This window comes from Mirounga angustirostris, unplaced genomic scaffold, assembly GCF_029215605.1.
Source record: "Mirounga angustirostris isolate CCGP_5_RB_7025 unplaced genomic scaffold, mMirAng1.0.hap1 SCAF_7, whole genome shotgun sequence".
Classification (NCBI taxonomy): domain Eukaryota; kingdom Metazoa; phylum Chordata; class Mammalia; order Carnivora; family Phocidae; genus Mirounga; species Mirounga angustirostris.
Window position 1 is genome coordinate 152,636,591 of NW_026991715.1, and position 22,222 is coordinate 152,658,812.

Consider the following 22,222-nt stretch of genomic DNA (forward strand, 5'->3'; position numbering starts at 1 on the left):
AGAGCCAAGATGTCCATCGACAGATGAATGGATAAAGAAGAGGTGGTATATATATGCAATGGAATATTATGCAGCCATCAAAAGGAATGAGATCTTGCCATTTGCAACGACGTGGATGGAACTGGAGGGTATTATGCTGAGCGAAATAAGTCAAACAGAGAAAGACGTGTATCATATGACCTCACTGATATGAGGAATTTTTAATCACAGGAAACAAACTGAGGGTTGCTGGAGTGGGGGGTGGGGTGGGAGGGATGGGGTGACTGGGTGATAGACACTGCGGAGGGTATGTGCTCTGGTAAGTGCTGTGAATTGTGCAAGACTGTTGACTCTCAGATCTGTACCTCTGAAACAAATAATGCAATATATGTTAAGAAAAAAAAAAAGAAGAAGAAGAAGAAGGTAGCGGGAGGGGAAGAATGAAGTGGGGGAAATCGGAGGGGTCGACGAACCATGAGAGACGATGGACTCTGAAAAACAAACTGAGGGTTCTGGGGGGGAGGGGGGTGGGAGGACGGGTTGGCCTGGTGGTGGGGTATTGAGGAGGGCACGTTCTGCATGGAGCACTGGGTGTTATGCACAAACAATGAATCATGGAACACTTCATCTAAAACTAATGATGTAATGTATGGGGATTAACATAAGAATAAAAAAAAAAAAGACCCAGTGGCGGCTCAGGTGTGGTTACCATTCGGGGAGACCGAAGGCGGGAGAGGGCGGGCCCTCACCCACATTACCAGAGCCCCCGAGGCTGGCTCACCAAATCCCCTTCTTCTCTCTTGAGTTGGTCGTCGGGGGCATGGTGTGCAGGAACAGCCTCTAATGACAGCCCCCCAGCCCCCGGCGGCAGGGTCTCTGTCCACCTCTGCAGGTGCTGCCGCCGTGAAGGTGACTAAGGTGGTGGGCTGGAGCCGCCTGGCAGAGGCCAGCATGGAGCATGGCCGTCACTAGGCTCTGAGCAGAACGCCGAGGGCACAGCTCTGGCGGACGTGCCCTCCAGGAGGCACGTCCTGGGCACCTGATGACCCGTTCACGGGAGGGGGCGGGTGGTGGCCCCCGCCGTGGCGCATCCCAGCAGAGGACGGTTGGGGCACCCCAAACCCAGACCAAGTGTGGGGAAGACGAGGATGGAATGGGGCCCAGAACTGGAAGCAAGGCTTTGAGTCCGGGGCTGGGGACAGGTGGAAGAAGGACATTCAGACACTGAACACTGTATTGGTCACTTTTAATTGCATTCATCTGACATAGCTCCACGGCAGCCTTTTTGTTCAGCTGCTTTGGACAAAACCAAGACATGATTTCCTTTCTGTGCGGGAAGAGGGGAAAGGGGGAAACCAGAACCTGCGCTTGAGGACCACGAGGGTGCCGTGGACCCCAGTGCACCTACGCACCCCTCGGCCTCCCCTGACCTCTCCCGCCCTTGCTGTGTCCTGCCAAACATGCCTCCCTTCACTGCTGTGCTGTGTGTTCCCCGTATGTTCATTAAGGTTCTAATTGCACCCTGTTCCACTGATGGATGACTGAGAAACATGCAAACACTAAGCAAGAAAAGAAAAAAATCACGTCAGCTAACTGCTCCTTGAATTCTGTACAAGGCCATGTTTTTACCTTGCTTTTAATTTGTACTGGACTTCTGGGAGCCCTTGTACATTTTACAAACGCTGGTATTAACTAGGTGTATTGTAAATCACGAACTAACAAAGAGAAAGCCTCCTAACAGTTTGTAACCGCATCTCTGACTCCCCCTGGGTTTCTGGAAGAGGTGATCAGGACACACGAGCCCCTTGCGTGCGAGGCTCCGTCTGTCTGGTTCGGTGTAGCTGTGCTTCGTCGGGGGGCGTGGGGTCACACGCACTCCCCCGTTCACGTCTGGCACGAAGCGTTGCTGGGAATGTGACAGAGTGCAGTTTTCTCTCCCTTGTAGGTCACTGTGTGTTTGCCCGGACCCCACAAGGACTTTGCTCTTTTTCGTTTGCCGCGCACTCTGCCGAGACGGTCCTGGCGTTGGCAGTCGGAGCCCAGGTCCAGCCGGCACCCGGTCACTGCGCCCAGCTGCCCCCTTCTGTCTGGGACGGCGTCCTCGAGTACAGCTGTTAGCTTCCCTTCCCGTCACCTCGGTGTTTCTTCCCAGGGGTCACTGCGGCTGCCTGCTGAATTTTCGGTGCCTAACTTCAGCATCTGTCACTTTCAAATGCTCTCTCATCTCTTAAATCCGGGCTTGTTTGTAAGGCTTTCCTCGCTTCTACCAGCTCTCCTGTTTGCTCGGCTTCTCGTCTCCTCTGCTCACTGCCCCGTCCGCTTGTCCTCTCCCACGCCCGTCCCGGGTCCCGCCGTGGCGGGCTGCGCCTCTCCTCTGATGTATGCTGCTTTGGGCCTGGCTGGCGTCCCTTCCGAGGGGCGTCGCCCTGGTGTTGAGCGAGAATCCAGAGGCTGGCTCTCCCACCTCTCCTTCCACGCTGTTCCGTTGCTCCTCCTTTTCTTACAGAAGCTTTCTTCAGGACTTGGCCTTGATACGGTTGTATTGCTCGTTTCTGTGTGAACCAGTTGTCAGAGCTGGGGCCGGCGGGTTTCTCTGACTCCTCTGGGTCCCGGCCGCTGGGCTGTTTCCCGAGCGCACAGCCGGGCTTGGCCCCTGAGCTCCCGCTTGGCCCCACTTTCTCTGGGCCTCCCTCCTCCACCTGCTTTGTCTCGGGCCTGCTCAACTTCGAGTCTAAGTGAAGCAGCTTCTCCTCAGAAGGAACCTAATTTCGGAAGAAGCCCAGAGGGGCCGGACTTGACCTCGTCCACCTCGAGCCTCGCCCTTCCCACCCGAGGGGACAGACGGTGTCCGCGTGTGTTCACTGTACCCAGGGCAGCCTGCAGCGCTTTCCAGGAGCGACTGTGCGTCCCATGTCCACTCTTCGCCGGCTCAGGAGGCACCTGCCCCGCTGCCTTCCTCCACAAAGACGTCCAGGCCAGCAGCTCACGGCTATTCCTTCGCCCTCGCACTCATGCACTTTCATCCCCTAGTTTTGGTGCAAAGTTGCCCATCAGCTTTTATTTCATTATCCACTTGCCTATTTTTATGTGTGGATTGAGAGATTCCAAAACTACGCATGACCCCAGCCGCCATCTTCCCCGGACTGTCTTACCCCTTTCTTGTAGTGAATTAAAAAGGGGGAGTTAGTTTAATTAACCTCCCAATGACTCTTGCAAAAATGCAAGGTGCCGCGACGTGACGCGAGGCAGCAGGACCTTGGCTTGAGCAGCAATGGTGCTCATGCGCTGGAGTATCGGGTCCCGGTGCTTGTGAGCCCAGGAAACCCTGACTTTAAAACCAGACACAAGCGAAGAGAAAAGATGCTCCACCCCAAGCCTGTGTATCGTTTCATACACCTACACAAGCTTCCCGCAAGGGTTCTGCCCCGCGATGGACGCATAGCTGAGCCCTTCCCTGGGGTCACGGATGCGCCCCCCGCCCTCCTGCTCCCCCGTGACATGGTCCACCAGCAGAACAAACATTGTTCCTTCGTCCGCTGAAGGAAGCTCGGCTCCTGGCGGGCTCTCCTGCGGTGTTTGCTTTCCCCACCGCGGGAGGACCTCGCTTCCTCCCCTCGAGACTGAGGCCACATGGGCCCATGGAAATCCACTGTTCTCTCCTGCTTTTCCTCCAGAGACTTTGATATTCTTGGTCGATATGACTTTCCAAGTTCACCGCTTTACATTATAAAATAACTATTTGTGACATATTTGATTCAGAAAAGTTGGGAAATCTAAGAAAGGAGGCAGGAAATAAAAACCAACAGCCAGGCATACATCCCATTATCTCTCTTATTTCCAGATGACAATAAAATGATAATTCCAGTAATGAGTGTAAGTTCTGGGCGGTGGCCCAAGGCGGGTGCTTGGACCACAGCGCCGGGCCTGGTTTTGTGCAGCTCCCAAGCTCACAATGTCCTCTCCGCTTTCAAATGGCTGGGAGAAACGTCAACATAACGATATTTCACGACATGTGAGAATTATTTGGAATTCAAACTCCAGGGTCCATAAGTAAGTCCGCTGGTCCTGAGCGCCATGGCAGCTTCCTTCCGACCCCATGGGGCTCGTCGCAGCGGGCAGCATGGTGCTCGAAGCCTCGGTGTCTGCAGACTCCAGCTGCATGCACAGCTGCACCCGTCCTGAGGTTCTGGGGGCCACTTCCACCGTCCATCCCCATTTCACAAGCAGAAGGAGAGACGCGAGATGCGGTAACTCCCCGAGCATCCCACTCAGGAAGCCCCAGTGTGTCTGTTAGGAGCACTGATCTAGAATGTGTGTGGACAGATGCCCTAAGCCAAACATCTGGGGGGAGAAGGGGCCACCGGCATCTTTTTGGGGCTTTTCTGCATTTGCCACCTGCCACACACCACCACACGGGCAAAGCCAAAGCAAGCAAACCCAAACCGCTAGGCTCTTCATAAAAGCACGAGACATTCGCAGCCTTGCTTCTGCCCCCACTGGGACGGCCATGCTGGACGTCAGCACGTCAGCGTGGTGGACCCACACCCCCTTGTCCTCTTCTGAAGGAGCTGCTGCAGGTGGGGCTCCCAGGTTCCATGTGGTGTGGGGGTCCAGCTCCCGGAGGAGAGGCCTGCGCTCCCAGGAAGCGCCCCTCGGCCCCTTCCCCAGGAGCCTGGCCACTCAGCGGTGCTCACGTAGGAGGCAGGGTCCATCCAGCACCATGAATGATCCCACGCACAAAGAGTGACCACGGCTGGTTCTATAGGACCCTGGATTCCAGAATCAGACGATTGAGACCCACGCCCTGCGCCCACCACTGCCGGGGGGCCTCAGAGGGAGCCAAGGGACATCACTGGGAAGAGTGTGAGTCAGGAGGTGAGAGTAGCCAAGATGGCAGAGCCCTGAGTTTTGTCTAATGGAAAATAAATGGGGGTAGGTTTGAGGAAGAAGAGGGATGACTTCTTATTTCTAGGGAGAACACTGAAATTATCCAGAATGTAAGAAAAATGGTTGGCTGTTAAACCTCAAAGGTTAAAAAAAAAAATCAATCTTTTACAAGACAATGAATTTCAAAAGATTTATTAAAGCTTACTGGGATTTTTAGCATGTTAAGGAAAATCCATGAAAACACTCCTCTTCTTTTCCTTATGGCTTTAGAAACTCCTGCACTGTTTTGTATAATTTCCCCCCGTTTTGTAGCTTTTCTGTTGTTTTCTGCTTATAACCTTTTCAATACTTTCATGAGCATATGCTATAATTCTCTCCCCTTTCTTTATCTTCTTGTTCCTACAAGCTGGCTTGAATAAAGGAGTCGTTATCAGCCGCCCCACAATGGACCCAGACATCCTCAGTCAAGATGCTGAGCAGATGAAATATTGATCAGTCTTCCATGAGTAATCGTGCTCCCCTGGAGGGAGCAGCAGAAGTTAATGGGTCTGCCCATGCACACCACAAACAAGGCATTCAGCAGCACAGAGTCCAGCCTCGCGGATTATAATTACTCCCTACAACAATAAACGTCAGGACTGCTTTTATTTATTGACCACAATCAATGATCGTCTGTGGGCTACACATTGAAAATTCATTTTACAAACCAGCATCCTGATTGGATTGTTTGCTTTCTTCCAGAGACCGCTGAGAGTTAACCCCAGAGCTGCCTGCCGGGCCCCGGCCCATCCAAGGCAGCAGGAGCCCAGAGCCCGGGGTGCATCCCTGGAGAGCGCAGGGAAGCTGTGGGAGGCTCTGCACGGCACGCCCCCCTCCCTGCCAGGAGCCGGCATGCTGCTGACAGCGGCCCTGCCCGCCGTCCACGACCTGACCTAACGAGCAGCCACCAACAGCCCCAGCCCACTGGAGACCAGTGAGTGAGGACGGGCGGCCGCGGCCAGCCCCGACTCGCTCTGGGCTGGCGCCCCGGGCACGCAGGAGGCCAAAGAGAAGTTAGTTCCAACGTGTCGCTAGAAGTAGAGTTAGGTATTACTGAACTTAAACCTTTTTAGTTGGTCTGTTCGGAACATCTGCCGGTGCCTAGAAGCGCACCCCACCCTCAGACCCGCCTGGTCTATGTGAGAAGCACGGTCACGTGCTCCCATTCTTCTGCTGGGACCCTGACAGATGCATCCAGTCTGGGTGAAGATTTCATTCCGTTCTGGGTCCAAGTCACATGTTTCTTTCAAGATTAAATGTCGTGTCACACGTTCTACGAGCGGCCGCTGAATTGCACGAAACCCGGGCCGGGCCCAGGGGCTGTCACGATGCGCCCTCCACGCCAGGTCGTCTGTGCTCCCAGGCGGTCCAGACTCCGTGTGGTTGCCTCGCCTGTCTTGGTGGACACCCCGCACACCCGTGTGGAGACCACCAGGCAGGACCACGGGACTGTCCACGTACCTCACGCCGGAAGCATCGCAGGAAGAGTGGCTGAGCCGAGGTCAACAGTATAAAGCCAAACCCACCTCTGGTGGTTCGCCATCACAGAGATCCTGACCCCCCGACGGGGGTGACGGCCGCCTTCCCGGGGGGAGTCCATACTACGTGATTACATAGCCGACGCTCCGCCAGGCTTGGCGGCTGATGCCGGGGCTGGGCGAGCGGCTGTTCTCTGTGAGAAAGGGGTGCTCCGTCGGTGGGTTATCGGGGCATAGCAGGCTGAACTGTGCCTCTTCAAAAGCGGCACCAGGAGCTCAGCATGGGGTTTCCAAGCAGGTGACGGGGCTCACGTGAAGCCATGTGGATGCTTCCTAATTCCACGGGGCCGCTGTCCCTATAGGAAGAGGGGGCCGGGACACAGATGTCTGCACAGAAGGATGACTGTGGGAAGACAAGGGGTTCTCCACGGCCACGAGAGAGGCCCCAGCAGCAACCAGCCCGCTCACACCTGAATCGCAGACTCCCAGCCTCCACCATGGAAAGAAAACACATTCTGTTCTTGAAATCCCCCAGTCTGGGGTTGTTATGCACAGACTAATGCTCAGGGCATTCCAAGGACCCAAGGTGAGAAACGCAGCTGGTGATTTCACGGGAAAGGCCTTGCCCGGACACGCCCGGCCAGGCAGGCCCCCGGGCCGGGTCTGCAGAGCCAAGGAGGCCAGCTCGCACCTTCCCGGGCACCTGCTTGTTTCTGGCCGGGGGATGCATACTGGAGCAGATCCCTGATGTTCGGTGCCCTAGAGACTGCCGGCAGAGCGGACCTGTGACTCTTCCCCTGAAGACGCCAAAGTCCCCGGGCACCCTGCCTCGTCCCTCTTCTAGGAATGCACTGTTGGCCACGTCACATTCTGCGGGAATCATAGAGCCAGATGCAGACAGTGCGCACCCTCCCCAAGGACAGCTGCCCCCCCAGGACAGCCAAGCCCCTCACCCTCTGTATCCCACAGCCCCTCTTCCACGAAGGTAAAGAGTGTGTCCTCCCAGACTAAACACTCCAGACCAGGAAGAAAGCGGACAGCACGGAATGAGAATGCGCTGCAGAGGTGACGTGGCGGGGGGCGGGGGGGGATACATTGGCTCCATGCTTGGCCTCCAGGCGAGGGGCTGGAGACCGCGCGGGGACAGGGAGGGCCACTTGTGCTCAAAGTCAGCAGAGGAAGTCAGAGACGAGGATGATGATCGATTTCTGCGTCCCCGTCTTCTAACAGAAGTTTGAGGACGGTGGTCTGTGCTTTATAACCTGTGAGCAAGACGGGGCTTGGCTTGTGAATTCAGGCAAGTCCTCGTCCCTCGCCGGCTCACAGAAACACCGGAACCCACGTCACTCTGCCGGGAAGCGCGGAGGGGTGGCTGCCCAGGGTCCCAGCAGTGGAATGGGGCTGCTCTGTGTCCTGTGTCAGCGTGGTCCCTGCCTCGCTGGAGGGCACTCACCTGCCACTCGCCGCACCTGCCCCAGTCAGCAGGCCCGGCCTAGAGAAGGAGCCTCGCCCGGAGCCATCCTCCACGTCCTGCAGGAAAGTCAGCATCCTCCTCCGGGGAGCAGGGGATGCCATGGTTGCCGGATCTGGGCCCCGGGCAGTGAGCCGCTGAGCCCCCAGCCCCATTCCCTGGCTCTTAATGCTGGCAATGTAGTGAACCCCCCCAAACCATCAGCGGGCCAGAGGAATGAGCACACTGTGCGTGGGGCATCTGGGGCAGGCAGCATGCCGATGACCACCTTTTTAAAGATTTATTTATCTGAGAGAGAGAGAGTGTGTAGTGGGGGGGGAGGGACAGAGGGAGCATCCCAGGCAGACTCCCTGCTAAGCGCAGAGCCCAGCTCGGAGCCCAGCTCGGGACTGGATCCCACGACTCTGAGATCATGACCTGAGCTGAAATCCAGAGTCACACATCTAGCCGACTGAGCCACCCAGGTGCCTCTGAAATCTATCTCTTACTCAATTTAACGGGGACTAAATCATGGTCATGTGCCCGTCCACGAGCAGCGCTGGGAAGTCCGATGCCCCGTGCGGGCGTGCACACGTGCACACGTTCACTGGAACCCATCGGACGAACTGCTGCTGTGGAGAGAACAGGACCAGCAGCCTCTGACCTCAGGGCCCAGTGTCCCCGCCCTGTATCAGCGGGGCCCAGCGCCGTCCGTCTGAGGAAGATGTCGTCTGCGTCCGTGGGAGAAACGTCCACACAGACCTCCGTGAACTCTGTCACACCAGCCAGTGTGAGGGCATCGTCCGGTCCGCCCTGGGCTCCCCATGCACAGAGGGACACGGGCAGTGAGGAAACCTGCCGGCCCTTGCTGTGTGGTGAGGTCAGTTGTAATAACTTAATGATCAAGGCGAAGAGAGAATAAACAAAAACACAGACTGCCGACTGTCACCATGAAAGGAACAATCTTGCAGGGTTTATTTTGCCCAAACAACACACAGATTTTCTTTCCATTTTTTTCCTGCTGTAATTTCAAACTTGGACACACATTTCTACAGCACATTTCAAGAACCAGACCATTTTTAAAATTAATTTTTAATAATGTGTAATAATCTGAGTGGCCCTGGTCTGTGTGCAGAATTAGAATTCCTCTGATAGAAAAAGAAATATTTGTGCAGAGTTTTATGAGCAAAGTTGACCTGAGGCTTCCCGAGGCTGATTGAGAAATTGCAGACAACGCATCTGCTTAACCCCTTCCGTGCCAGTGGCCCACTCCCACTCCGCCCGGCATCCAGCCCGTCGCTTTCATTAGACGGAGCCAACACAGCAGACGGGCTCCTGGGGTTATGAGGCGAAATCTGAAATTGAATGTGGGCTTTATTTACAAATGCCCAGAGACCACGAGGTCAGAATGGATACTTTTACCCCACAGACGCCAAGCCCCCGTGTCCCTGAAGATCGCGGAAGGAAAGCCGGTTTGCCTGTCCTACACTCGTCCCTGGAGGAGGCCAGGAGCCGTGGTGGAGGGCTGCTCCTCGCCCCTACCCCTGCATTGGTGTCCTTGGCCTGGCCTGTCCCTCTGCACCAGGGGTCCGCAGAGGGGCCAGGGTCCTGGTCCTGCCGCAGGTGTGATCCCTGTGAGCTCGGTGTCTTCCAGAAGCCTCTCATCACAGACGTTAGCCAGGGTTGGGGAGGATATGCTCCCCCAAAACAGCCCCGTGTGTGTTGATGGGAACCTTGCCGTCCGGGAGGGCAAATCTGGCCGCAGCAATGTGCTCATGGCAGGCTCCCCGGTCCGAGTTCTGCTAGTGAAAATCACAGGTTTTCATTGCATCCGGGCACTCAAAAAACACAGATTCCATGGCCCAAAGGATGCTCTTCCCAAAACCAGGTTGAGAAGAAATTCATTTCCAACCCCCATTACCCAAGAGGGCAAACACACCTACAACCAAAGCGATGACGTTTGGAACGCAGAGGAAGGCGGCCGGGGCAGGGGATTTACTCAGCTTCTGCCGGGCCATCCGTGGAGGCCCTTTGAGAGGCCGCGTCCTGACCTGGCATGACCCGATCACAGACTGGTGTGGGGTTATTACAGAAAGCGCACTTCCTGCTCGAAGTCTGAAACAAGAAGAACGGTAAACACCCTAGAAATCATCAGTTGATCTTAACCTGTGCTTTGAAGTAGATCGTACAAAAACTTTTGTAAAACAACAATTTAAAGTGATTCCAGTTTATCTGAAGTTTGCAATAACTGTTCTTCGCAATCAGGGGCTGGTCTCCGCCACAGCCAGAAACGAGGTGTGCGTGACCGTGGAAGCTGGCGGGTTTGCCTTGCTGCAGAGGACCGCGCACGGCGTCCTCGCTTGGCGGAGCGCTGGTGACCGTCCCCCCTGTCCGGCCGCATGGGCGACCGCCCATGACCCCACCCGTGACCCCCGGCCAGACGCGGGCCACGTGGCCACGTGCTCACACCCCCCACGTACGTGGCAGAGGCGGCTGGCTGGCCGTTCTGCTGGCTCTTGTCCTACTTCTCCGTCCATCTCCTTCCTAGTCTCTCTCTCGGGCGGGAAGTGTGGTGCTGACCAGCCCAGAAACAGAGGAGCTGGTCAGCAAGCGGGCAGTGGGAGCTTTCCCTGGTGCCCACATCCTCGTCACCCAGGCTTCTCCCACTGGACCCTAAACCTGCTGCAGTCCCTGAAACCCCGAGACGCAGTGACCCGGAGCCCCTCCCTTTGGGGAGAGATGTGACCTGACATTCCCTGCTGGGCACGTAAACCCCACAGTCGGCCTCCCCCACCACTCTCTCCAAGACCCCGAGTGTCCTCACGTGAAACAGAGCCTTTCCTGTGCCCACCACCACGTGGGAGCCCGGCAGCTGGTGAGCGCCATCCTGGCTGGGGTGACCGCGAGCACCTCTCAAGAGCCCCTCCCCTGTGGGCACCTTCTGCGCTGCCACCTGAATCGGGTCAGTCGCGCTCGCCTAGCTTCTGATGCATCTGAACCCGTGCTGGGCGTCTTTCCTGGGCCACGGCCTGAGCTGAGCCTTTCCTTCACACCCTCAACCACGGACAAGCCCTACCCGCTCCCTCTCTTGCCTCCAAACTCCATGGCTCAGGCTTTCCTCTGGCCACAGAAATGACACAGTGGGCTCTTGGTTCCTTGGCTTTCACTTTCAAGGAAGTGCAAACTTGTCTGTAAAAATCCTGCGAGGATCTGTTTCAAAGATTTCATGATTGTCCAAAGCATTTTTTAACTAAAGTGGAACGAATTCCAGGAAGCCGGTGTTAGATGAGGAGAACCACCATATGCAAACAGCACTCAGACTCCAATGTGGACAATGCAGCAACGCAAACGGAGTCTCAGGACATCAACATCCAAATACAGATGTCTCTCCCCTACAACCTCCTGTGTCCCCACTGGCAATTATTTGTGTCTCAGTTTCCATGTCATCTGAAATGAAGCCGTCAAATTCCACAGAAAGCAGCTGCCTCAAACCCTTTCCTAAAACAAGGGGTTCGTTAGTAACAAATACAAATGTATTGGAAAGTGATTACTTTAAATCACTCTCCAAACATTGGCTAAATTTATAAAAGGCCTAGTAGTTCATCTGATAAAACAGGAGCAAATCACCCCCCATCCCGGAACACTTTGTGTTTGTTAAATTGTAGAAACGACACTGTTTCAACATTAACGTTAAGCTTCCGAGGCTCTGCACCAGACAGGGTTCTAGGTGCTCCAGGCCTCAAAGCATCAAATATAAACACAAAGAGATCACAACGCGAACCGGCCAAACCTGTTTGCCAACAATTTGCAAATCTGTAATGGTAAAAGGAACGGCAGTACCTTGTGGTCTTAAAAAATACAGCGATTTTTCTGAGAGCTTTCATTAAAACGAAGTAAAGCTGTGAAAGCAAGTTTAAAGGTGTATTTCATCTTGCAAAGGTGTGAAATTTTAAAGTAGAACTTCAATAATCCAGCAACTTAAAAACATTTTCCACCATCAAACGTTGTTATTTGTAGGGAGAAATAAGCCGCTTCCTTAAAGAACAGCAGAAAACTTCGCAAAGTAAAGACAAGCAGGTAGAGGAAGGCACACACAGGATCCACACCACTCCTCTCGGCCGTGTGTTGAGTGTAATCATACCAAACAGATGAAAATGTGGCTATGAAATCCAATGAGGATCTTTTCCTCCGTCGCCTCGAGCACAGCTGCTGTCCCTTCCCAGTGTCTGGATAGGAAATCCAGGGGCAGAACCCCAGGGAGGAGAAGCGTTTGCAGGTGATTCGGGGACGGTCTGGGGACATCCCAGGGTTTTCTTAGAGTGGGCCAATCGGGTTCCCCCAGACATAATCTCCAGCGCTGCCCATCCTCACTTCTGGGCAAGAAGAGGCAGGAAGGCACCCCCTCCCAGGTCCCACCCCGAAGGCTGGGTGACGGGGGAATGTGGCCACAGGGGAGAAGATGGTGGCTGGTGCCCAATGGTGTGAAACAGAGACACCTGCTGGCGGAGCCGTGGGCAATGCCTGCCCTGCTCTGGGCTCCGTGGCTCAGGATAGATTAGGCGTTTCTAATCTGCCCTTAGACTTGAATGGGAGCGGGCACAGTTTCACAGGCACGGCTGATGGGAAATCTGGAGAATGTTTCCGTAAAGCTGTGCTCTGGGGCGTGAAGCCCACCCCATGGACTCTGTCCTGCGGCCGTCCTTGGGGACCAGCACTCCGGCAGGAGACGGGAGCCACCCAGGGATGCTGAGGCCAGCAGGCCGCCGAGCCTACCTACCTTGTATCTTTCTGGTGTGTGTGCATTTAATCCGTGGACTTGGATTACTGGATAAAATATGGGCACCAGCCACCAAAGTGTCTTTGAAGTTGCTTTGTAAGCGTGGAAGCTGGCCTAAATTTTTGACTCTGTGGGCCGACGCGCCACCAACAGGTACCTGGGTGGGTGGGGCTGCAATCTGCCCCAGTTTGCCACAGCAGCTGGGTCAGGTCCTCCTGCGTCCCGGCTCGTCCCGGGTGACCTGCCGGGGCCAAGCAGGATCAGCCTTGCATCCTCCGTGGCTCCCTGCCGATGTCAATCCCTGATTCTGAATCTCTCTCTGGGGCCCCACCAGAGCCGATGCTTGGGACCTGGGGGCTGGGGGCCAACGATGACCACGGCTGGTTGTTTGTCCCCTTTGTTTCACTTGTGTGTTACTTTGGTGGTGCTTTTTTCTCATGAAGTGTAAGCGTGCTCATGAGGAAGTACAGAGCTGTTTCCAAAACCTCGGGACCGTCCCTGGAGCGAGCCCCTCGGACCTCCCCTGGCCCAGCCGCGGGCCGGCGTGCGGCCGTGCGGGATGAGGGTGCCGGGCCCTCGGCCTGGAGGAGGGCCGCCCTCCACCTGCACCCTCCGGCCTGCGTGGACACGCGCGCTCCGGCTGCTGGCGTCCCCAGCAGAGCCCGGAGCTGCTTTCTCCGCGAGGGGCTGAATTATTTCCAGCCCTCATCCCCGTCTCCCCGCGAAGGCTCCGAAGCTGCAGCAAGAGCATTCGGGAACCGGGTCTGATGTCCAAGCACCGCGAGGACGGGCTCCTGCTGTCCTCGTCTGCGGGCTGAAGTTGGCACCAGCTGGACCGGGAGTTTCCAAACGTGCTCCCGGGTCAGGGTGGGGTGGTGGCGGCCGGCTCAGGTCTAATTGTTGAAATGTGTGCTTCGTTCACGTGACACAATGGCTCCCGGGGAAAATAAAAGGCCCGCGGAGGTGCTGAGTTGTGACACAGAGCCGTTTGGGAGCCCGGGGCCCTGAATAGACTTGTTAAATACCACGGCTGGTGTGTGCTGAGCGGGCAGGCGGGGAGCAGGGCGGCCCGCCGCAGGCTCCTCTGGACGGAGCGCTGAAAGCCAGGCTCGGCTCTCCGCTCTGTTTTTTTTCCATCTCTGCCATGCAAAGATAATCAGGTTTATGTAAAGTATGTGTGCTCTTTTGACAGCCCACGGTATCTCATTAATTCAATCACACCAAACTCCATTGTTCCCAAAGTGTTTGAAATGCGGATAGGGACCCCGCTTTTCTAATCCTGTCAATCACTGTTAACATTTTTCTTGCAGTTGCCATGGCTGGGGCCAGAGTTCATGAAAACACAGAATAAGAGCCAACAAAACAAGAATAAAGACTTATTTGAGATACTCTTTTTAAAGGACATCGACCATGCACAAAACATGGGAAGTGAATGTGGACAAGTTTGGACACTGTGCTTGCTGAGAGGGAAGAGGGTAGAAAGGGAATTTGAAAATCAAATAGGCCTATAAAAACTTGACCCAAGAGTCTCTGGGAAAAACCCGATGAATTGCCCCCTCGTAGAACAGTGTTCTTTCTTCCGTGTGTTCTTCGGGGGACAATGGCTCATATATTATGACACATGCTACCGGGGTCTTTACAGTGTTGTAAGCGGCTCAGGCCCCCAGAATGCTGATCGCCGACAACAAGGGCCCGCGGGCCCGCGACGCACTCTCTCTCTGGCTTTGCCAAAAACAAGCACTGGGAAAATTATTCATGCATGGAGCCCAACAAAGCGGGGATGGAGATTGGCGATGTCACACAGCGAGATCATGTGACACACTCAGAAAAAGGACGACATGCATTCACCCCAAGACATTGTCCAATTCCCATTTTATCTGCATGAGCGTACCGGCGGCCCGGGCCCTCGCACCGTGGCGGCCATGGCCGCCTCTGTGGTGCTGCGCGGTCGGAGAGACCGAGGCACGCTTTGCCCAAAGCTGGCGGCAGCCGCCAACCCCCGACTTCTGGGGTGACCTGTGGTGCAGACCCCCGGCCTTCCCGGGGAGACACGCTGCCCGCCAGGGGCTCGGCTCCTTGGGACTCAGCCGCCCGGCTCAGAGAAGGCCTCTCTTGGCCTCCCTTTTCCATTTGGGAATACAGCACATGGTACTGGGGGGCAAGTCAGTACTGAAGGTGGTTTATGTTCCTCTTTAAATGTTCATCTTTTTTCCTATCAGAGGCACGTCATGCACAAACATGGGAAGCTCCGCTGACAAGCACAAGACCCCTCCGAGCCTTCCTGCCTCGCCCTGGCCCGCACGGCCGGTCCTCCACCCTTCCTGGATGTGCAGGCATGTCCCTCCCGGCTCCAGACCTCCCAGTGTCCAAGGGTCACTTGGTGTCACAGCCGGGGCCCTCCAGCGCCCCACTCCTGCTTCTCTGGCTGCATCTTCCGGAGCGTCCCTCCCTCATCCCAGAGGAGCTCCTTCTCCTTGAGGCTTGTCCCAACACCCGGAGTTCCTGCCCGACACCCCAGAGCATATGGCCGGCACAGGAGAGCGCCTGCCCCCCCAGGGCTCACGTTGGTCTCGGCCCTGGTGGGGCAAGAAGCTGCAGGCCGGCAGAGGTCTCCCTCTCTGTGTCTCTCCTCTTGTGTCCACGGCCCCCTGAAGGGCGTCTGGCTCAGGAGCACTCCCTGAGTGTCTGTAGTAGGAGTGCGTCCTGCAGCGACCGGCGCCGTGCTGAGGATGCGGCTGCCCGTCAGCCCCCAGGGTGCCCCCCCGGGGCCTTCTCTTGAGCGCCTTGCAAGGAAGCACCCGCCCCTGGCCGGCTGGGAGGAAGCTCAGGTCCACGCCACACCCAGCCCCGTCCCCTCTCTAGTTCCCCCATCTTTGGTGGCTTCCCCTCATCGCACACTATTAGGTCTATGGGTTGCACCTAATCCTGATTTGGATCCAGACAAGGTAGGAGTAGACACACTCCTTGGTAACTTGCATTTGTGCAAATGGAAAAAGGCACAGGCGTGTTTGGCTTGCAGTCACACTACGTCTCTCCCCCAAGTCTAAAAAATAGGATTTCAAGAAGCATTTAAAAAGCCTGGCCTGTGCCGTCCTTTTGGTTTTAATCGTCTCACACAGTGCAGCCAGGTGGCGGCCTCGGCCCCAGGAGCTTGTGTGCTCACCCTCAGCTCGGGGTCCACGTACCCCTTCCGCTCTGTTGTGTGTTTCGTGGCTCGTGGTCTCTCTGTCACGGAGTACCGTGGCGCTCCGTTTTCATCACTGAGCCCTACGACTGCCCGCGCGGCCCCTGAGAAAGCGCTGGTGCGCCCATGTGCACCTGTCCCCACGGCCACGGCCATGACGTCGGCCCGGCTGCAGGGGCGCCCAGACGTTCTTCGGTTTTTACCTGTTAAACAACTTTAAGAAAAGAATACGAACTCAGCTAATTCAAGAATATTTTTACTGACTTCATCATTCTCATCTTATTAAAGCTTACATGGCTCACTTTTTAATCAAATGGTATATTAGTTTAATAAAAAAAAGTCCTATTCATTCTCTCCCTGCAGCATTGACACACTGTGTTTTTTTAAGTTCTCCCTTTATATTTTATAGGGCTACCTATAATAGATTCTCCGTGTGGATGCATTTATAATTAATTACGCTCCCTCTGTGCAATAGCCTTCCCCTGGCGAGCTTCTGCCTGCCTGCCTCCCTCTGCTTCTGTCCCCTGCCCTCTCAGGGGTGGTCCAGCCAGCCCTCACGTTCCCGATAGAAACAGAAGGGAGGGAATGTTTCACTGACCCCAAACTGTAGATGAGCTCAAATATATAATGTTCGGTCTTGCAACGAATGTTCATGTAAAATCACATTAAGTAAGACTTTGACTTGCCATGATTTTAAGTGGATTGTACCTGAGTTATCCTGAAAATACTGTTCTGCTGATGCAGATTGAGTTTCTCCAAAATATATCTAACGGGGGGGTTGGTTTCTATTTATTGCAGTGCCTTGTCCTTACCAGTATTAAAATTAGGCTTCACCCCATAAGTACACAAAACGACACCCCCACCTGCCCCGGTCGGGGGTTCAAGTGGACTGTGTGGAAGGAGAAGCCACTCCCCAAAGTACTGAGGCCCCCCAGCGGCCTGCCCTCCGGAGGAGACGGCGGGCGAGGGGTTTGCTGCCAGTGCGAGAGCAGGGTCTCCTCCAGAAGCACCAAGGTTTGTCTGGCACGGATGTCTTATCAGGACGGGAGGCACCTGACTCGGGCTGAATGCCTGACCATAGAGAACAGAAAATGCTACCTGTTATTCCAGACCTACCTGTTTCACACCTGACACATCCTTAGCCTGTCTACACTAGCTGTTTAGTTTGAGTTGAAATAAAACAGCTAGTTAGTCTAGCAAACGCTGTTTTAAAGTAAAGCAGAATTTTCCAACTCGTGTATCATTATAATCGCAAACATAACCTCAGACAATCAAAAGGGGTTCCAAGTCTATTAAAAGCAAAACGAAAAACACTGCCAAGGACTGAGTCCTAAATTATTAAACCTGTTAGAGTCTTCCAAGTGTAGACATTGCTTGTCTCACGGTACCCAAAACTCTCCTTCCAGACTCTTCTCTTTCCAGTGATCCCGATACTTCCTGGTAACTCCTGATGGAGAGGGAATTGGGAGGAGGGGCCAGCAGGCACCGGCCTCGTGCCACCAGAGGGCTGGTCTGAGTGCAATGGCTGATGCTGGTCACAGTCCCTGCGCCACCACCACTGAGCACTTGCCTCGCCCGAGGGAAGGAAGCAGAGCCTACCAGGTGGCCCAGTGTCCCCTCCTGGGCTCATAGGACACACATGAAGCCAGGCTCTGAACTCGGGTCCTCTCTGCTTCCTCGTGCTGTCAACCCAGAAGGTTAGAGGAAAACTGAGCTGGAATTAATGAAAAAAAATCTCATCTACAAACAAGGAAAACCTGTTCCAGGTCAGGGAAGAAACTTCACGGGGAGCTTGAAAGCATAAGGGCAGGTCCTAGAAACCAGCTTGAAACGCACTGTCCACCAGCCTCCAAGGGCTCACAGCGTTCTCTCTTAGCTGTGTAACTTCTGGCAGGTGCCTTCAGGCGAGCAGCAACCGGGAGCCCGGGAGGGCCAGAAGGAGACGGACAGACAGGGAGGGCCGGGAGGAGACAGACAGACAGGGAGGGCCAGGAGGAGACAGACAGACAGGGAGGGCCAGGAGGAGACAGACAGGCAGAGGTTTCTGGGGCCATTTACCAGCATGCCTAAAACCGACCGGGGGCTGACCCGGACACCCCCCACTCCCATCCCCAGGGAGCAGCCAGTGTCCTTTCAGGGAGCTGGGCGCCCATCCCCCCCATGAGTGCAGGCGTGCCCCAGCGAGTCGGGCAAAGAGCCAGGTGCACAGTTCTGCTCTGCGTGGTGTCCTGGCCACCTAGAACATCTATTTCTGCCACGTCAGCCTGATCCCCTGTTCTTCCCACCCTGCTGTCCTGCGCATGAGAACGGTGTGCCCCGAATGTTCGGATCTGCATGTGCAGCTCGTCCTTGCCTGCTCTTTGATGGATTCTGGCTGGGTCCAAATGCCACACCCACAGCGAGGCTTCCGTCCCGTCCCCTCCGCCCCACAGCTCGGAGGAGCTTGGCCAGCATTGTCACAGTTCCAGACTTGCAGCCGGAGGGCATCTTGGAAGGACCTGGCCCATTTCCATGAGGAGGCCACGGAGGCAGGGAACGTCCAGGAACTTGACTACGACACGTCTGTGGGGTGGAAGCTCGCACCCAGCTCACTCTTCCCGGCAGGCTTGGGTCACTGTGGACACAACTAAGACTCAAGTCCTAGTACTTCTGCTGCTCTTTGTGCCCCCCTTTCGAAGAAGCCAAGGCCGGGCCTGGGTCTGGGGCCCACCGGCTTCATGTCCGAATGCACCAGGGAGCAGGCCTGCCGCAGGGAAGGCTGCATGAGGAGTGAGCCCCTGGCTGGCCGCATGGAGATGGCTGGCCATCCTGTTCCCAGGCCCGTGGCTGGCGTGGCCGCCCCACACGGGGCTGGCAGGGCAGTGACGCGTTCTGTGCTCACGGAATGAAGGAAAAGAAGCTGTCCCCGAGCGCACCTGCAGTCAGCGGACATCCACTGAGCAGGGATCTTGCTGAACGGAGGAAGAAGCCCTCTGTCATTTCCTCCTGAAACCGGGGTCTCTGCCTCCCAATCACCGCCTGTTCCAACGGCGGGCGTGGGGCCAGGGTCCTGAGCTTCCAAAGCACTCAGAGAATCTCGAGCCCTAGAAGGCTCAGCGGCATGAACCTCCTTTGAATGTTTCTGCGACCCCTGCCGTTATTTCCAGAAAGACGTCTTCTCTAAGACATTCCTCTCTTCTGCCTTGAGAATGCAGTTCGAGCATGCTCCGCCTAATGACAAATACCCTTTTAGATGCTGTTTTTATCCTCCTGACCCAGGAGATAACATAACCAACCGCTAATTATTTGTGGTATTGAAGGAGAGGAGTGAAGTGTTTATCTGAAATCCCTGGATATTCTTCAAATACCTTTTAATAAATATTTAGTAGTTTTGGGATGGTTCCCCAGGAAAACCGTTACAGACCATGATAGATCTCCAGAGTTTAGAAGGGTTTTGTGCGTTGTCTGCTTTGTTTCGTTTTGTGTGCTAACTGTGGGGCGGTGGGTCCGCGAGGTACGTTGTGCTGAACGCGGACAGTCGAGGCAGAGCCTGCGGCCCCGCGGGACTCACGATCTCGTGTGAGAGTCGCCTGACTGCTCAGCTTACTGCCTCGTCTCTGGCAGCTCAGAATCCGGACGCGTGAAAGGCAAATCTACACCAGAACGCACCTCCTCCGCCGTCTCCAAGGTACCGGAGGTAAAGGAATGACTGATGTAAGCGGAACATCGGAACACTCCTTAAACTCCTAAGAGACTGTGCAATATTCTCAGGGGCTCTCGGGCTTCTGAGGAAGGTGCGTCTGGGTATGAGGGATCCCCTTGCCACACACACACACACACACATCAGAGTCCCCCCCGGAGGCCTTCCCAATCCCGAGTCCCCTTCTTTGCAAGGGGTTGTGCTGGGCTCGGCAGACTGCACGGGGTGGGGGGCGGCGGCAAAGCCCTTCCCTCCTACAGCCCAGTACAGTGGGTGTGGACTCGTGCCGGGTGCGAGGCCATTCCGCGGCCCCTGGGCCCACGCTCTGTCCAGGCGCATGCCTGTTTGTCTGGGTGCTATCTCAACACGGCCCTGCAGCCACCAGGGCAAAGGGGCCTCCGTCCACATTGAGCACACAGTAAGGGCTCGTACGCAGTGGGACCGCACCCGTGTATTCAGCCATGGAACTGAGCTGTGACATATTTGATTTCTAATGTGAACCAAAGGCCACTGAAAAGATGCTCTGAGATCCCCCAAGGGCACCTCCTCTTTGTTGGAGAGATCGTGCAGAGAGAACTAACAGCGTCGAGGAGATGAAGCAGCCCCTTTATCCTTTCACTTCGGGCGTCTTGATCACAGCAAGAAAATAGGAAAAGTTTCCTGCATCCCGAGAACAAGCTGAGCATTGTGAGAAGAAAGCGTAGGTAGATTTGGATTAGCAAGCAAAACTGTGTCCTGTTCTGAAGAGCACTTGATTCCACTCGACTGTGTCGGATCGTTAAAAACGCTAACATTGTGTGTGACTATTCATTTTCGTCACCTGCTCTTGATTAATCCCGTTCTAAATGGCATCTGTAAACCCTGAAATCTCATACTACTTAATTAAATTAGCGACACATTTGTCTCCCCCGTTTTCCTATCAAAGGGTTGTGCTCAGGAGAAATAAAACCTTTGTTCCCCGCTACTCCGTATAATTTACACTCTCTTCTCCCCTTTCTCATCCAGCTCCTGGCTCAGATGCTAAATTGTAGCTGGTAATAGGGAGCTATTAGGTTTAGTGAGGCATGTCGAAGAAGAAGCAGCCAGTGGAGGCCCTGCTGAAAGGCGGCCTCGGCTCCCATGAAATAGCAGGGTCAGGGATCCTGGGTCCAAATTGTTCAGGATGGCTTTGTACCAAAAGTCACACTTTTTGAACTAAAACATTTGACCCCTCTAAACTGAGGGGAGAAGAAAGCTGCTACTGTGTGAGAGACAGGCAGAGTCCAGCGAGCCGTCAGACCTCCGCGCACTCAGCCGTGGGAGCTGAAGACGGGCATTTGCAGCAGGGGCGCTGGGCTCTGACGGGTCGAGATGCAAGACGCTTCAGCCCTGAAATAATCCACTTTAACAATTAATTAGAACAATCAGGATGTTTTCCAACAGAAAACTCTAGATGCCTGTGACCATCAGCCTTGGGGAACAGGCACTGTACCCACACCCTCTTTTGTGTCAGTGTTGGGAAGACAGCTTTGTTTGGCCTTTGATTTCGTTGTTGTTACAAGTGCTCTCATATTTTGAATGTGAGGGATCACCGACAGACACACGAATAACATTACCCAACAGGAGCATGCTTCTTGCCATGGCTGTCACCCACGGGGAAGACACAGTAGAACCCCAGTGTTTGCACGCTGTCCACTGGGGAGGCCACACCATGCCCGGGGCACCCTATGAGCTCCTGGGTCCTAGCGCAGGACAAAGGCACGCACGTGTGTTTCGGAGCAGGTGGCCGTCTGCCGCTGATCTTGGCCCTGCTAACTTATTCTGTGTCGAACCGCAAGTGACCTGAACACATTTACTGTCCTTTTGGCTCCCAGGGTTTATCCTTAGCCTTTGAAGTTCCCCTGATTTCTCAGGACCTGTGCTAACATTCGAGTAAATTCTAGGTGGCCTTCTGCTGTCTTCAGCAGGACAGGTCCACTCACTGGCCAGCAAGCACCTTGCACTCTCGCCCCCTGCATGGTGCAGGGAAGACACACCTGGGTCCTCACCTTCACTCTCAGTGAGACAGAATCCAAGAATGAGATCTCAACTAAACTGTCAAGACAGTGAAGAAAAACTGTACACAATAGAAATGGGAAAGTATGGGAACGATATGAGCTCTTAGGGGCCTTAGCCGAAACCCTTTCACAGTAGAAATCGGAGACCCTCTGCGTCCGCCGTGAAGTGGCATGTGCACGCTCACTGCCACCTGGTTGCCAAGCAGCACATCGGATTCCCACACAGTCGACCCCATTAGGAAGAATTACGTGGCATCAGTTTTTCATAATATGATTATGCTGATCGTGCTAATGATAAAATTTAATTGATCACATGACAATGAGATCATTACTGGTGGATTAGCTGGCAAATGATGGACATAAATAGATTTTGGGGGGGAAGCATCTTATACTAAACCAACTCATTCTCATTATAAATGTCAAAACATCCTCATTCATTATTTCAAGTCACAAATGCAATTTAGGACCAGGAACCCAGCCGAGGGCTTATGGGTTTGAGTATGCCCGAGGGGGCAGGTGGGGGAGTCACACCGTGTGGAATGGATTCCTAGAAAGTGCTGAGGGCAGGACAACAATGGGGTGAAGACTTTGCAGAGGGGGTGGCAAGGAGAGAGAGTAAAGGCAGATTCTCCCAGCTCCAGGGTAGGAGCTCAACCCGAGCACCCACTCAGATTGCTCTGCCTGCAGAAGGATAGCAAAAACTCGTGGAAGAC